Raw genomic sequence first — 15,637 nt, forward strand, 5'->3', positions numbered from 1 at the left:
CTGGCTTTTGCCTGAACCCCCATCACTCCTCCTCTTGCATATAAGACAATATTTCAGATCTGCATATGAAAACAATACGCCTACCTTTGTTGCACATAGCTGCCTGCCTGTCTCTAGTTACCCCACTGGCTGTAGCTGCGTCCCTTCCGACATGGAATAACACCAACTGTAACGATAAACTGAAAATTAACAGTATAAACCTGCATCATTTTGGACTCTGGTATTTGCTGAATCCGGGTGACCTGACAATCGATGGTGGTGCCGCTGGTGATTCTGGCCTTCTTGGAATCTGTTGGGCCTATGTGTTAGCTCACACATCACTTGGGTATCCATGGTAACTACCACAACATGGTCATCTGCAGTTTACATCTAGCCCGTGGCATTGAATGGCATTTTAAAAGTGCTAAGGGTCCTGGTGCAATAATCCTCCCATGAGGATCAGCCTCAACGGCTTTGTAGATTGCACTCATGTCAGCAACTCCATATACATTTTTTTTTCTTCATGCTTCTTTCTTCATCCTTTTTTCTTTCTGTCATTCAGACTTTCATTCATTCGATCTCTCTCACTCACTTGCTTTAACTCATTTGTTCTCACTCACTCACTCACTCAATCACTCACTCACTCATTCACTCTCACTCACTCTCACTCTCTCACTCACTCGCTCACTAAGTCAGTCTCTCTCTCTCTCTCTCTTTTTCTTTTTATATATATTTTTTTCCGTCTTCTTCTTCTTCTTCTTCTTCTTCAGACCCTGTCATAGCACTAATGCCTTTCCAATACCACCAGCAGATGGAGACACTCCATTGCAACATTGGTTGTGAGCAGCAGTTTCTAAAAACAAATGCCTCATGGCGGATTTCCCATCCATCAATGGATGGTAAATTTTGTTTTTATCATTCACTGACCACAGAAACCAATGCATGGTCAAGCAACAGCAATGACACACCCTTGTGTATAGGCATGAGACCCTCATGTCATTTAACAGGATTCAGCACCACCCACAAGACAGCTACCTGTCATGTCATGTCAAACCTGCACAGGTGTGCTAGATTATTATTATTTAGTTTTATTTTATTTTTTTACACCAATCAGTGTGCAAACATGGTCATTAAAACGCTAAATGAATAGACGTTCATAAACCAGTCAGTGCAACTCATCATTTTGGTCTCCAATTCTCAAACTCAAATTCTCACCCACGGAGGATTAAATGAGAATCTTTCTTGTTTAACACTGGAATGGGGTGGTGCACTGTTCACTACCCGAAGATACTGCCACATCGGGTCAATGCATAGGGCGACAGAAGCAAGCTTCCAAATCAGCTCCCTTTCTCAAAAATCCATTTAATTTATGGTCCCCAGATAGGGAACGTATGTATCAGTATGTGCTCACAAGTCACCCAAGTGCAAGTATTCACACAAAAAAAAACGTGCCTCAGGATGCGATCTGTCGCAAGATCCTTTCTTTTTTTACACTTGATCTAAGCCAAAAGGCCTAGAGGGGATAACCGGGAAAGGGGTGGACCCAACCATGTCCCCTTCATGAGCACTCACATTACTCATAGGAATGGAAGGAAGGCTGGCAGCCAACCAGCCTCCCATACACTTTCTGGGTGGGTGGCAGTCAGCCACCCATACATACATACAGCACAGGCTAAACCCACATCATCACTTAAAAAAAGGACAGGCGACCATTGCACTCTGATGGAGCATTTAGCAATGCAATCCATAGCCTGGCTTTTGCCTGAACCCCCATCACTCCTCCTCTTGCATATAAGACAATATTTCAGATCTGCATATGAAAACAACACGCCTACCTTTGTTGCACATAGCTGCCTGCCTGTCTCTAGTTACCCCACTGGCTGTAGCTGCGTCCCTTCCGACATGGAATAACACCAACTGTAACGATAAACTGAAAATTAACAGTATAAACCTGCATCATTTTGGACTCTGGTATTTGCTGAATCCGGGTGACCTGACAATCGATGGTGGTGCCGCTGGTGATTCTGGCCTTCTTGGAATCTGTTGGGCCTATGTGTTAGCTCACACATCACTTGGGTATCCATGGTAACTACCACAACATGGTCATCTGCAGTTTACATCTAGCCCGTGGCATTGAATGGCATTTTAAAAGTGCTAAGGGTCCTGGTGCAATAATCCTCCCATGAGGATCAGCCTCAACGGCTTTGTAGATTGCACTCATGTCAGCAACTCCATATACATTTTTTTTTCTTCATGCTTCTTTCTTCATCCTTTTTTCTTTCTGTCATTCAGACTTTCATTCATTCGATCTCTCTCACTCACTTGCTTTAACTCATTTGTTCTCACTCACTCACTCACTCACTCACTCAATCACTCACTCACTCATTCACTCTCACTCACTCTCACTCTCTCACTCACTCGCTCACTAAGTCAGTCTCTCTCTCTCTCTCTCTCTTTTTCTTTTTATATATATTTTTTTCCGTCTTCTTCTTCTTCTTCTTCTTCTTCTTCTTCTTCTTCAGACCCTGTCATAGCACTAATGCCTTTCCAATACCACCAGCAGATGGAGACACTCCATTGCAACATTGGTTGTGAGCAGCAGTTTCTAAAAACAAATGCCTCATGGCGGATTTCCCATCCATCAATGGATGGTAAATTTTGTTTTTATCATTCACTGACCACAGAAACCAATGCATGGTCAAGCAACAGCAATGACACACCCTTGTGTATAGGCATGAGACCCTCATGTCATTTAACAGGATTCAGCACCACCCACAAGACAGCTACCTGTCATGTCATGTCAAACCTGCACAGGTGTGCTAGATTATTATTATTTAGTTTTATTTTATTTTTTTACACCAATCAGTGTGCAAACATGGTCATTAAAACGCTAAATGAATAGACGTTCATAAACCAGTCAGTGCAACTCATCATTTTGGTCTCCAATTCTCAAACTCAAATTCTCACCCACGGAGGATTAAATGAGAATCTTTCTTGTTTAACACTGGAATGGGGTGGTGCACTGTTCACTACCCGAAGATACTGCCACATCGGGTCAATGCATAGGGCGACAGAAGCAAGCTTCCAAATCAGCTCCCTTTCTCAAAAATCCATTTAATTTATGGTCCCCAGATAGGGAACGTATGTATCAGTATGTGCTCACAAGTCACCCAAGTGCAAGTATTCACACAAAAAAAAACGTGCCTCAGGATGCGATCTGTCGCAAGATCCTTTCTTTTTTTACACTTGATCTAAGCCAAAAGGCCTAGAGGGGATAACCGGGAAAGGGGTGGACCCAACCATGTCCCCTTCATGAGCACTCACATTACTCATAGGAATGGAAGGAAGGCTGGCAGCCAACCAGCCTCCCATACACTTTCTGGGTGGGTGGCAGTCAGCCACCCATACATACATACAGCACAGGCTAAACCCACATCATCACTTAAAAAAAGGACAGGCGACCATTGCACTCTGATGGAGCATTTAGCAATGCAATCCATAGCCTGGCTTTTGCCTGAACCCCCATCACTCCTCCTCTTGCATATAAGACAATATTTCAGATCTGCATATGAAAACAACACGCCTACCTTTGTTGCACATAGCTGCCTGCCTGTCTCTAGTTACCCCACTGGCTGTAGCTGCGTCCCTTCCGACATGGAATAACACCAACTGTAACGATAAACTGAAAATTAACAGTATAAACCTGCATCATTTTGGACTCTGGTATTTGCTGAATCCGGGTGACCTGACAATCGATGGTGGTGCCGCTGGTGATTCTGGCCTTCTTGGAATCTGTTGGACCTATGTGTTAGCTCACACATCACTTGGGTATCCATGGTAACTACCACAACATGGTCATCTGCAGTTTACATCTAGCCCGTGGCATTGAATGGCATTTTAAAAGTGCTAAGGGTCCTGGTGCAATAATCCTCCCATGAGGATCAGCCTCAACGGCTTTGTAGATTGCACTCATGTCAGCAACTCCATATACATTTTTTTTTCTTCATGCTTCTTTCTTCATCCTTTTTTCTTTCTGTCATTCAGACTTTCATTCATTCGATCTCTCTCACTCACTTGCTTTAACTCATTTGTTCTCACTCACTCACTCACTCACTCACTCAATCACTCACTCACTCATTCACTCTCACTCACTCTCACTCTCTCACTCACTCGCTCACTAAGTCAGTCTCTCTCTCTCTCTTTTTCTTTTTATATATATTTTTTTCCGTCTTCTTCTTCTTCTTCTTCTTCTTCTTCTTCAGACCCTGTCATAGCACTAATGCCTTTCCAATACCACCAGCAGATGGAGACACTCCATTGCAACATTGGTTGTGAGCAGCAGTTTCTAAAAACAAATGCCTCATGGCGGATTTCCCATCCATCAATGGATGGTAAATTTTGTTTTTATCATTCACTGACCACAGAAACCAATGCATGGTCAAGCAACAGCAATGACACACCCTTGTGTATAGGCATGAGACCCTCATGTCATTTAACAGGATTCAGCACCACCCACAAGACAGCTACCTGTCATGTCATGTCAAACCTGCACAGGTGTGCTAGATTATTATTATTTAGTTTTATTTTATTTTTTTACACCAATCAGTGTGCAAACATGGTCATTAAAACGCTAAATGAATAGACGTTCATAAACCAGTCAGTGCAACTCATCATTTTGGTCTCCAATTCTCAAACTCAAATTCTCACCCACGGAGGATTAAATGAGAATCTTTCTTGTTTAACACTGGAATGGGGTGGTGCACTGTTCACTACCCGAAGATACTGCCACATCGGGTCAATGCATAGGGCGACAGAAGCAAGCTTCCAAATCAGCTCCCTTTCTCAAAAATCCATTTAATTTATGGTCCCCAGATAGGGAACGTATGTATCAGTATGTGCTCACAAGTCACCCAAGTGCAAGTATTCACACAAAAAAAAACGTGCCTCAGGATGCGATCTGTCGCAAGATCCTTTCTTTTTTTACACTTGATCTAAGCCAAAAGGCCTAGAGGGGATAACCGGGAAAGGGGTGGACCCAACCATGTCCCCTTCATGAGCACTCACATTACTCATAGGAATGGAAGGAAGGCTGGCAGCCAACCAGCCTCCCATACACTTTCTGGGTGGGTGGCAGTCAGCCACCCATACATACATACAGCACAGGCTAAACCCACATCATCACTTAAAAAAAGGACAGGCGACCATTGCACTCTGATGGAGCATTTAGCAATGCAATCCATAGCCTGGCTTTTGCCTGAACCCCCATCACTCCTCCTCTTGCATATAAGACAATATTTCAGATCTGCATATGAAAACAACACGCCTACCTTTGTTGCACATAGCTGCCTGCCTGTCTCTAGTTACCCCACTGGCTGTAGCTGCGTCCCTTCCGACATGGAATAACACCAACTGTAACGATAAACTGAAAATTAACAGTATAAACCTGCATCATTTTGGACTCTGGTATTTGCTGAATCCGGGTGACCTGACAATCGATGGTGGTGCCGCTGGTGATTCTGGCCTTCTTGGAATCTGTTGGGCCTATGTGTTAGCTCACACATCACTTGGGTATCCATGGTAACTACCACAACATGGTCATCTTCAGTTTACATCTAGCCCGTGGCATTGAATGGCATTTTAAAAGTGCTAAGGGTCCTAGTGCAATAATCCTCCCATGAGGATCAGCCTCAACGGCTTTGTAGATTGCACTCATGTCAGCAACTCCATATACATTTTTTTTTCTTCATGCTTCTTTCTTCATCCTTTTTTCTTTCTGTCATTCAGACTTTCATTCATTCGATCTCTCTCACTCACTTGCTTTAACTCATTTGTTCTCACTCACTCACTCACTCACTCAATCACTCACTCACTCATTCACTCTCACTCACTCTCACTCTCTCACTCACTCGCTCACTAAGTCAGTCTCTCTCTCTCTCTCTCTTTTTCTTTTTATATATATTTTTTTCCGTCTTCTTCTTCTTCTTCTTCTTCTTCTTCTTCAGACCCTGTCATAGCACTAATGCCTTTCCAATACCACCAGCAGATGGAGACACTCCATTGCAACATTGGTTGTGAGCAGCAGTTTCTAAAAACAAATGCCTCATGGCGGATTTCCCATCCATCAATGGATGGTAAATTTTGTTTTTATCATTCACTGACCACAGAAACCAATGCATGGTCAAGCAACAGCAATGACACACCCTTGTGTATAGGCATGAGACCCTCATGTCATTTAACAGGATTCAGCACCACCCACAAGACAGCTACCTGTCATGTCATGTCAAACCTGCACAGGTGTGCTAGATTATTATTATTTAGTTTTATTTTATTTTTTTACACCAATCAGTGTGCAAACATGGTCATTAAAACGCTAAATGAATAGACGTTCATAAACCAGTCAGTGCAACTCATCATTTTGGTCTCCAATTCTCAAACTCAAATTCTCACCCACGGAGGATTAAATGAGAATCTTTCTTGTTTAACACTGGAATGGGGTGGTGCACTGTTCACTACCCGAAGATACTGCCACATCGGGTCAATGCATAGGGCGACAGAAGCAAGCTTCCAAATCAGCTCCCTTTCTCAAAAATCCATTTAATTTATGGTCCCCAGATAGGGAACGTATGTATCAGTATGTGCTCACAAGTCACCCAAGTGCAAGTATTCACACAAAAAAAAACGTGCCTCAGGATGCGATCTGTCGCAAGATCCTTTCTTTTTTTACACTTGATCTAAGCCAAAAGGCCTAGAGGGGATAACCGGGAAAGGGGTGGACCCAACCATGTCCCCTTCATGAGCACTCACATTACTCATAGGAATGGAAGGAAGGCTGGCAGCCAACCAGCCTCCCATACACTTTCTGGGTGGGTGGCAGTCAGCCACCCATACATACATACAGCACAGGCTAAACCCACATCATCACTTAAAAAAAGGACAGGCGACCATTGCACTCTGATGGAGCATTTAGCAATGCAATCCATAGCCTGGCTTTTGCCTGAACCCCCATCACTCCTCCTCTTGCATATAAGACAATATTTCAGATCTGCATATGAAAACAACACGCCTACCTTTGTTGCACATAGCTGCCTGCCTGTCTCTAGTTACCCCGCTGGCTGTAGCTGCGTCCCTTCCGACATGGAATAACACCAACTGTAACGATAAACTGAAAATTAACAGTATAAACCTGCATCATTTTGGACTCTGGTATTTGCTGAATCCGGGTGACCTGACAATCGATGGTGGTGCCGCTGGTGATTCTGGCCTTCTTGGAATCTGTTGGGCCTATGTGTTAGCTCACACATCACTTGGGTATCCATGGTAACTACCACAACATGGTCATCTGCAGTTTACATCTAGCCCGTGGCATTGAATGGCATTTTAAAAGTGCTAAGGGTCCTGGTGCAATAATCCTCCCATGAGGATCAGCCTCAACGGCTTTGTAGATTGCACTCATGTCAGCAACTCCATATACATTTTTTTTTCTTCATGCTTCTTTCTTCATCCTTTTTTCTTTCTGTCATTCAGACTTTCATTCATTCGATCTCTCTCACTCACTTACTTTAACTCATTTGTTCTCACTCACTCACTCACTCAATCACTCACTCACTCATTCACTCTCACTCACTCTCACTCTCTCACTCACTCGCTCACTAAGTCAGTCTCTCTCTCTCTCTCTCTTTTTCTTTTTATATATATTTTTTTCCGTCTTCTTCTTCTTCTTCTTCTTCTTCTTCTTCTTCTTCAGACCCTGTCATAGCACTAATGCCTTTCCAATACCACCAGCAGATGGAGACACTCCATTGCAACATTGGTTGTGAGCAGCAGTTTCTAAAAACAAATGCCTCATGGCGGATTTCCCATCCATCAATGGATGGTAAATTTTGTTTTTATCATTCACTGACCACAGAAACCAATGCATGGTCAAGCAACAGCAATGACACACCCTTGTGTATAGGCATGAGACCCTCATGTCATTTAACAGGATTCAGCACCACCCACAAGACAGCTACCTGTCATGTCATGTCAAACCTGCACAGGTGTGCTAGATTATTATTATTTAGTTTTATTTTATTTTTTTACACCAATCAGTGTGCAAACATGGTCATTAAAACGCTAAATGAATAGACGTTCATAAACCAGTCAGTGCAACTCATCATTTTGGTCTCCAATTCTCAAACTCAAATTCTCACCCACGGAGGATTAAATGAGAATCTTTCTTGTTTAACACTGGAATGGGGTGGTGCACTGTTCACTACCCGAAGATACTGCCACATCGGGTCAATGCATAGGGCGACAGAAGCAAGCTTCCAAATCAGCTCCCTTTCTCAAAAATCCATTTAATTTATGGTCCCCAGATAGGGAACGTATGTATCAGTATGTGCTCACAAGTCACCCAAGTGCAAGTATTCACACAAAAAAAAACGTGCCTCAGGATGCGATCTGTCGCAAGATCCTTTCTTTTTTTACACTTGATCTAAGCCAAAAGGCCTAGAGGGGATAACCGGGAAAGGGGTGGACCCAACCATGTCCCCTTCATGAGCACTCACATTACTCATAGGAATGGAAGGAAGGCTGGCAGCCAACCAGCCTCCCATACACTTTCTGGGTGGGTGGCAGTCAGCCACCCATACATACATACAGCACAGGCTAAACCCACATCATCACTTAAAAAAAGGACAGGCGACCATTGCACTCTGATGGAGCATTTAGCAATGCAATCCATAGCCTGGCTTTTGCCTGAACCCCCATCACTCCTCCTCTTGCATATAAGACAATATTTCAGATCTGCATATGAAAACAACACGCCTACCTTTGTTGCACATAGCTGCCTGCCTGTCTCTAGTTACCCCACTGGCTGTAGCTGCGTCCCTTCCGACATGGAATAACACCAACTGTAACGATAAACTGAAAATTAACAGTATAAACCTGCATCATTTTGGACTCTGATATTTGCTGAATCCGGGTGACCTGACAATCGATGGTGGTGCCGCTGGTGATTCTGGCCTTCTTGGAATCTGTTGGGCCTATGTGTTAGCTCACACATCACTTGGGTATCCATGGTAACTACCACAACATGGTCATCTGCAGTTTACATCTAGCCCGTGGCATTGAATGGCATTTTAAAAGTGCTAAGGGTCCTGGTGCAATAATCCTCCCATGAGGATCAGCCTCAACGGCTTTGTAGATTGCACTCATGTCAGCAACTCCATATACATTTTTTTTTCTTCATGCTTCTTTCTTCATCCTTTTTTCTTTCTGTCATTCAGACTTTCATTCATTCGATCTCTCTCACTCACTTGCTTTAACTCATTTGTTCTCACTCACTCACTCACTCACTCACTCAATCACTCACTCACTCATTCACTCTCACTCACTCTCACTCTCTCACTCACTCGCTCACTAAGTCAGTCTCTCTCTCTCTCTCTTTTTCTTTTTATATATATTTTTTTCCGTCTTCTTCTTCTTCTTCTTCTTCTTCAGACCCTGTCATAGCACTAATGCCTTTCCAATACCACCAGCAGATGGAGACACTCCATTGCAACATTGGTTGTGAGCAGCAGTTTCTAAAAACAAATGCCTCATGGCGGATTTCCCATCCATCAATGGATGGTAAATTTTGTTTTTATCATTCACTGACCACAGAAACCAATGCATGGTCAAGCAACAGCAATGACACACCCTTGTGTATAGGCATGAGACCCTCATGTCATTTAACAGGATTCAGCACCACCCACAAGACAGCTACCTGTCATGTCATGTCAAACCTGCACAGGTGTGCTAGATTATTATTATTTAGTTTTATTTTATTTTTTTACACCAATCAGTGTGCAAACATGGTCATTAAAACGCTAAATGAATAGACGTTCATAAACCAGTCAGTGCAACTCATCATTTTGGTCTCCAATTCTCAAACTCAAATTCTCACCCACGGAGGATTAAATGAGAATCTTTCTTGTTTAACACTGGAATGGGGTGGTGCACTGTTCACTACCCGAAGATACTGCCACATCGGGTCAATGCATAGGGCGACAGAAGCAAGCTTCCAAATCAGCTCCCTTTCTCAAAAATCCATTTAATTTATGGTCCCCAGATAGGGAACGTATGTATCAGTATGTGCTCACAAGTCACCCAAGTGCAAGTATTCACACAAAAAAACGTGCCTCAGGATGCGATCTGTCGCAAGATCCTTTCTTTTTTTACACTTGATCTAAGCCAAAAGGCCTAGAGGGGATAACCGGGAAAGGGGTGGACCCAACCATGTCCCCTTCATGAGCACTCACATTACTCATAGGAATGGAAGGAAGGCTGGCAGCCAACCAGCCTCCCATACACTTTCTGGGTGGGTGGCAGTCAGCCACCCATACATACATACAGCACAGGCTAAACCCACATCATCACTTAAAAAAAGGACAGGCGACCATTGCACTCTGATGGAGCATTTAGCAATGCAATCCATAGCCTGGCTTTTGCCTGAACCCCCATCACTCCTCCTCTTGCATATAAGACAATATTTCAGATCTGCATATGAAAACAACACGCCTACCTTTGTTGCACATAGCTGCCTGCCTGTCTCTAGTTACCCCACTGGCTGTAGCTGCGTCCCTTCCGACATGGAATAACACCAACTGTAACGATAAACTGAAAATTAACAGTATAAACCTGCATCATTTTGGACTCTGATATTTGCTGAATCCGGGTGACCTGACAATCGATGGTGGTGCCGCTGGTGATTCTGGCCTTCTTGGAATCTGTTGGGCCTATGTGTTAGCTCACACATCACTTGGGTATCCATGGTAACTACCACAACATGGTCATCTGCAGTTTACATCTAGCCCGTGGCATTGAATGGCATTTTAAAAGTGCTAAGGGTCCTGGTGCAATAATCCTCCCATGAGGATCAGCCTCAACGGCTTTGTAGATTGCACTCATGTCAGCAACTCCATATACATTTTTTTTTCTTCATGCTTCTTTCTTCATCCTTTTTTCTTTCTGTCATTCAGACTTTCATTCATTCGATCTCTCTCACTCACTTGCTTTAACTCATTTGTTCTCACTCACTCACTCACTCACTCACTCAATCACTCACTCACTCATTCACTCTCACTCACTCTCACTCTCTCACTCACTCGCTCACTAAGTCAGTCTCTCTCTCTCTCTCTTTTTCTTTTTATATATATTTTTTTCCGTCTTCTTCTTCTTCTTCTTCTTCTTCAGACCCTGTCATAGCACTAATGCCTTTCCAATACCACCAGCAGATGGAGACACTCCATTGCAACATTGGTTGTGAGCAGCAGTTTCTAAAAACAAATGCCTCATGGCGGATTTCCCATCCATCAATGGATGGTAAATTTTGTTTTTATCATTCACTGACCACAGAAACCAATGCATGGTCAAGCAACAGCAATGACACACCCTTGTGTATAGGCATGAGACCCTCATGTCATTTAACAGGATTCAGCACCACCCACAAGACAGCTACCTGTCATGTCATGTCAAACCTGCACAGGTGTGCTAGATTATTATTATTTAGTTTTATTTTATTTTTTTACACCAATCAGTGTGCAAACATGGTCATTAAAACGCTAAATGAATAGACGTTCATAAACCAGTCAGTGCAACTCATCATTTTGGTCTCCAATTCTCAAACTCAAATTCTCACCCACGGAGGATTAAATGAGAATCTTTCTTGTTTAACACTGGAATGGGGTGGTGCACTGTTCACTACCCGAAGATACTGCCACATCGGGTCAATGCATAGGGCGACAGAAGCAAGCTTCCAAATCAGCTCCCTTTCTCAAAAATCCATTTAATTTATGGTCCCCAGATAGGGAACGTATGTATCAGTATGTGCTCACAAGTCACCCAAGTGCAAGTATTCACACAAAAAAAAACGTGCCTCAGGATGCGATCTGTCGCAAGATCCTTTCTTTTTTTACACTTGATCTAAGCCAAAAGGCCTAGAGGGGATAACCGGGAAAGGGGTGGACCCAACCATGTCCCCTTCATGAGCACTCACATTACTCATAGGAATGGAAGGAAGGCTGGCAGCCAACCAGCCTCCCATACACTTTCTGGGTGGGTGGCAGTCAGCCACCCATACATACATACAGCACAGGCTAAACCCACATCATCACTTAAAAAAAGGACAGGCGACCATTGCACTCTGATGGAGCATTTAGCAATGCAATCCATAGCCTGGCTTTTGCCTGAACCCCCATCACTCCTCCTCTTGCATATAAGACAATATTTCAGATCTGCATATGAAAACAACACGCCTACCTTTGTTGCACATAGCTGCCTGCCTGTCTCTAGTTACCCCACTGGCTGTAGCTGCGTCCCTTCCGACATGGAATAACACCAACTGTAACGATAAACTGAAAATTAACAGTATAAACCTGCATCATTTTGGACTCTGGTATTTGCTGAATCCGGGTGACCTGACAATCGATGGTGGTGCCGCTGGTGATTCTGGCCTTCTTGGAATCTGTTGGGCCTATGTGTTAGCTCACACATCACTTGGGTATCCATGGTAACTACCACAACATGGTCATCTGCAGTTTACATCTAGCCCGTGGCATTGAATGGCATTTTAAAAGTGCTAAGGGTCCTGGTGCAATAATCCTCCCATGAGGATCAGCCTCAACGGCTTTGTAGATTGCACTCATGTCAGCAACTCCATATACATTTTTTTTTCTTCATGCTTCTTTCTTCATCCTTTTTTCTTTCTGTCATTCAGACTTTCATTCATTCGATCTCTCTCACTCACTTGCTTTAACTCATTTGTTCTCACTCACTCACTCACTCACTCACTCAATCACTCACTCACTCATTCACTCTCACTCACTCTCACTCTCTCACTCACTCGCTCACTAAGTCAGTCTCTCTCTCTCTCTTTTTCTTTTTATATATATTTTTTTCCGTCTTCTTCTTCTTCTTCTTCTTCTTCTTCTTCAGACCCTGTCATAGCACTAATGCCTTTCCAATACCACCAGCAGATGGAGACACTCCATTGCAACATTGGTTGTGAGCAGCAGTTTCTAAAAACAAATGCCTCATGGCGGATTTCCCATCCATCAATGGATGGTAAATTTTGTTTTTATCATTCACTGACCACAGAAACCAATGCATGGTCAAGCAACAGCAATGACACACCCTTGTGTATAGGCATGAGACCCTCATGTCATTTAACAGGATTCAGCACCACCCACAAGACAGCTACCTGTCATGTCATGTCAAACCTGCACAGGTGTGCTAGATTATTATTATTTAGTTTTATTTTATTTTTTTACACCAATCAGTGTGCAAACATGGTCATTAAAACGCTAAATGAATAGACGTTCATAAACCAGTCAGTGCAACTCATCATTTTGGTCTCCAATTCTCAAACTCAAATTCTCACCCACGGAGGATTAAATGAGAATCTTTCTTGTTTAACACTGGAATGGGGTGGTGCACTGTTCACTACCCGAAGATACTGCCACATCGGGTCAATGCATAGGGCGACAGAAGCAAGCTTCCAAATCAGCTCCCTTTCTCAAAAATCCATTTAATTTATGGTCCCCAGATAGGGAACGTATGTATCAGTATGTGCTCACAAGTCACCCAAGTGCAAGTATTCACACAAAAAAAAACGTGCCTCAGGATGCGATCTGTCGCAAGATCCTTTCTTTTTTTACACTTGATCTAAGCCAAAAGGCCTAGAGGGGATAACCGGGAAAGGGGTGGACCCAACCATGTCCCCTTCATGAGCACTCACATTACTCATAGGAATGGAAGGAAGGCTGGCAGCCAACCAGCCTCCCATACACTTTCTGGGTGGGTGGCAGTCAGCCACCCATACATACATACAGCACAGGCTAAACCCACATCATCACTTAAAAAAAGGACAGGCGACCATTGCACTCTGATGGAGCATTTAGCAATGCAATCCATAGCCTGGCTTTTGCCTGAACCCCCATCACTCCTCCTCTTGCATATAAGACAATATTTCAGATCTGCATATGAAAACAACACGCCTACCTTTGTTGCACATAGCTGCCTGCCTGTCTCTAGTTACCCCACTGGCTGTAGCTGCGTCCCTTCCGACATGGAATAACACCAACTGTAACGATAAACTGAAAATTAACAGTATAAACCTGCATCATTTTGGACTCTGGTATTTGCTGAATCCGGGTGACCTGACAATCGATGGTGGTGCCGCTGGTGATTCTGGCCTTCTTGGAATCTGTTGGGCCTATGTGTTAGCTCACACATCACTTGGGTATCCATGGTAACTACCACAACATGGTCATCTGCAGTTTACATCTAGCCCGTGGCATTGAATGGCATTTTAAAAGTGCTAAGGGTCCTGGTGCAATAATCCTCCCATGAGGATCAGCCTCAACGGCTTTGTAGATTGCACTCATGTCAGCAACTCCATATACATTTTTTTTTCTTCATGCTTCTTTCTTCATCCTTTTTTCTTTCTGTCATTCAGACTTTCATTCATTCGATCTCTCTCACTCACTTGCTTTAACTCATTTGTTCTCACTCACTCACTCACTCACTCAATCACTCACTCACTCATTCACTCTCACTCACTCTCACTCTCTCACTCACTCGCTCACTAAGTCAGTCTCTCTCTCTCTCTCTCTTTTTCTTTTTATATATATTTTTTTCCGTCTTCTTCTCCTTCTTCTTCTTCTTCTTCTTCTTCTTCTTCTTCAGACCCTGTCATAGCACTAATGCCTTTCCAATACCACCAGCAGATGGAGACACTCCATTGCAACATTGGTTGTGAGCAGCAGTTTCTAAAAACAAATGCCTCATGGCGGATTTCCCATCCATCAATGGATGGTAAATTTTGTTTTTATCATTCACTGACCACAGAAACCAATGCATGGTCAAGCAACAGCAATGACACACCCTTGTGTATAGGCATGAGACCCTCATGTCATTTAACAGGATTCAGCACCACCCACAAGACAGCTACCTGTCATGTCATGTCAAACCTGCACAGGTGTGCTAGATTATTATTATTTAGTTTTATTTTATTTTTTTACACCAATCAGTGTGCAAACATGGTCATTAAAACGCTAAATGAATAGACGTTCATAAACCAGTCAGTGCAACTCATCATTTTGGTCTCCAATTCTCAAACTCAAATTCTCACCCACGGAGGATTAAATGAGAATCTTTCTTGTTTAACACTGGAATGGGGTGGTGCACTGTTCACTACCCGAAGATACTGCCACATCGGGTCAATGCATAGGGCGACAGAAGCAAGCTTCCAAATCAGCTCCCTTTCTCAAAAATCCATTTAATTTATGGTCCCCAGATAGGGAACGTATGTATCAGTATGTGCTCACAAGTCACCCAAGTGCAAGTATTCACACAAAAAAAAAACGTGCCTCAGGATGCGATCTGTCGCAAGATCCTTTCTTTTTTTACACTTGATCTAAGCCAAAAGGCCTAGAGGGGATAACCGGGAAAGGGGTGGACCCAACCATGTCCCCTTCATGAGCACTCACATTACTCATAGGAATGGAAGGAAGGCTGGCAGCCAACCAGCCTCCCATACACTTTCTGGGTGGGTGGCAGTCAGCCACCCATACATACATACAGCACAGGCTAAACCCACATCATCACTTAAAAAAAGGACAGGCGACCATTGCACTCT

The 15,637-nt window shown here is 43.4% G+C and overlaps 9 pseudogenes; all 9 read right to left on the reverse strand.

Annotated features, from left to right (window-relative positions):
- Positions 1-1,239: 1,239 nt before the first annotated feature.
- LOC130346861 (U2 spliceosomal RNA) lies at positions 1,240-1,503 on the reverse strand (annotated as a pseudogene).
- A 1,488-nt stretch (positions 1,504-2,991) lies between these two features.
- On the reverse strand, positions 2,992-3,255 carry LOC130346862 (U2 spliceosomal RNA; annotated as a pseudogene).
- A 1,476-nt stretch (positions 3,256-4,731) lies between these two features.
- Positions 4,732-4,995, reverse strand: LOC130346864 (U2 spliceosomal RNA; annotated as a pseudogene).
- Positions 4,996-6,471: 1,476 nt separating this feature from the next.
- LOC130346866 (U2 spliceosomal RNA) lies at positions 6,472-6,735 on the reverse strand (annotated as a pseudogene).
- Positions 6,736-8,213: 1,478 nt separating this feature from the next.
- On the reverse strand, positions 8,214-8,477 carry LOC130346867 (U2 spliceosomal RNA; annotated as a pseudogene).
- A 1,472-nt stretch (positions 8,478-9,949) lies between these two features.
- On the reverse strand, positions 9,950-10,211 carry LOC130346853 (U2 spliceosomal RNA; annotated as a pseudogene).
- A 1,472-nt stretch (positions 10,212-11,683) lies between these two features.
- Positions 11,684-11,947, reverse strand: LOC130346868 (U2 spliceosomal RNA; annotated as a pseudogene).
- Positions 11,948-13,423: 1,476 nt separating this feature from the next.
- Positions 13,424-13,687, reverse strand: LOC130346869 (U2 spliceosomal RNA; annotated as a pseudogene).
- A 1,488-nt stretch (positions 13,688-15,175) lies between these two features.
- On the reverse strand, positions 15,176-15,440 carry LOC130346829 (U2 spliceosomal RNA; annotated as a pseudogene).
- Positions 15,441-15,637: the final 197 nt, after the last annotated feature.

This window comes from Hyla sarda, unplaced genomic scaffold (genome assembly GCF_029499605.1).
Source record: "Hyla sarda isolate aHylSar1 unplaced genomic scaffold, aHylSar1.hap1 scaffold_803, whole genome shotgun sequence".
Taxonomy (NCBI): Eukaryota; Metazoa; Chordata; class Amphibia; order Anura; family Hylidae; genus Hyla; species Hyla sarda.